Below are 2,173 nucleotides of genomic sequence, written 5' to 3' on the forward strand. Positions count from 1 at the left end.
AGTTGACTGTGTGGGCTCCCCTTGACTCTGAACTGAGAGAAGCTCTTCATGCTTACTCTCTTTTGTCACAGAGGGATGGCCATGTGCCTTAAACACAAGGTAGTCCCCATTTAATTGAAGGATTAACTCCCCTCTGTTGACATCTATCACAGCTCCTGCTGTGGCCAGGAAAGGTCTTCCTAGGATGATGGATTCATCATCTTCCTTCCTAGTGTCTAGGATTATGAAATCAGCAGGGATGTAAAGGCCTTCAACCTTTACTAAAACGTCCTCTACTGTCCCATAAGCTTGTCTCAATGACTTATCTGCCAATTGTAATGAGAACAAGGTAGGTTGTACCTCAATGATCCCCAGCTTCTCCATTACAGAGAGTGGCATAAGATTTATCCCTGACCCCAGATCACATAGAGCTTTTTCAAAGCTTATGGTGCCAATGGTGCAAGGTATTAAGAACTTGCCAGGATCTTTTTTCTTTTGAGGTAGAGTTTTCTGAATCCAAGTATCTAGTTCACTAATGAGCAAGGGAGGTTCACTTTCCCAAGTCTCATTACCAAACAGCTTGGCATTCAGTTTCATGATAGCTCCTAAATATTGAGCAACTTGCTCTCCAGTCACATCTTAATTCTCTTCAGAGGAAGAATAGTCTTCAGAGCTCATGAATGGCAGAAGGAGATTTAATGGAATCTCTATGGTCTCTAGATGAGCCTCAGATTCCTCTGGATCCTTAATAGGAAACTCCTTCTTGCTTGAGGAACGTCCCAGGAGGTCTTCCTCACTAGGATTTTCGTCCTCCTCCTTCTTTGTGCATTCGGCCATTTTGATTAAATCAATGGCCTTGCACTCTCCTTTTGGATTTTCTTCTGTATTGCTTGGGAGAGTACTGGGAGGAGTTTCAATAACTTTCTTACTCAGCTGGCCCACTTGTGCCTCCAAATTTCTAATGGAGGATCTTGTTTCATTCATGAAACTGAAAGTGGCCTTTGACAGATCAGAGACTATATTGGCTAAATTAGAATTGTTTTGTTCAGAGTTCTCTGTCTTGTTGCTGAGAAGATGATGGATATGGCTTGCTATTACCCAGTCTATTGCGTCCACCATTGTTAAAGCCTTGTTGAGGCTTTTGTTGATCCTTCCAGGAGAAATTTGGATGATTTCTCCATGATGGGTTATATGTGTTTCCATATGGTTCACCCATGTAATTAACTTCTGCCAAGGCAGGGTTCTCAGGATCATGAGCTTCTTCAGAAGCTGCCTCTCTAGTACTATTGGATGCATGTTGCAATCCATTCAGATTTTGAGAGATTATGTTGACCTGTTGAATCAACATTTTGTTCTGAGCCAATATGGCATTCAGAGCATCAATTTCAAGAACTCCTTTCTTCTGAGGTATCCCATTATTCACGGAATTCCTCTCAGAGGTATACATGAACTGGTTGTTTGCAACCATGTCAATGAGTTCTTGAGCCTCTTCAGGCGGTTTCTTCAGGTGAATAGATCCACCTGCAGAATGGTCCAGTGACATTTTCGAAAATTCAGAGAGACCATAATAGAATATATCTAATAGGTTCCATTCTGAGAACATGTCAGATGGACATCTTTTGGTCAGCTGCTTGTATCTTTCCCAAGCTTCATAGAGGGATTCACCATCTTTTTGTTTGAAGGTTTGAACATCCACTCTCAGCTTGCTCAGCTTTTGAGGAGGAAAGAATTTATCTAAGAAGGCAGTGACTAGCTTATCCCATGAGTCCAGGCTATCCTTAGGTTGCGAATCCAACCATATTCTAGCCCTGTCTCTTACAGCAAAAGGGAAAAGCATGAGTCTGTAGACTTCAGGATCAACTCCATTCGTCTTTACAGTCTCACAGATCTGCAAGAACTCAGTTAAAAACTGATAAGGATCTTCAGATGGAAGTCCATAAAACTTGCAGTTTTGTTGCATTAATGCAACTAGTTGAAGCTTAAGCTCAAAGTTATTGGCTCCAATGGCAGGAATGGAGATGCTTCTTCCATCAAACTTGGACGTTGGCTTTGTGAAGTCACCAAGCATTCTCCTTGCATTATTATTATTTTCGGCTGCCATCTCCTTCTCTTGTTCGAAAATTTCTGAAAGGTTATTTCTGGATTGTTGTAATTTAGCTTCTCTTAATTTTCTCTTCAAAGTCCTTTCAGGTTC

The sequence above is a fragment of the Arachis duranensis genome, chromosome 2 (assembly GCF_000817695.3).
Source record: "Arachis duranensis cultivar V14167 chromosome 2, aradu.V14167.gnm2.J7QH, whole genome shotgun sequence".
NCBI lineage: Eukaryota > Viridiplantae > Streptophyta > Magnoliopsida > Fabales > Fabaceae > Arachis > Arachis duranensis.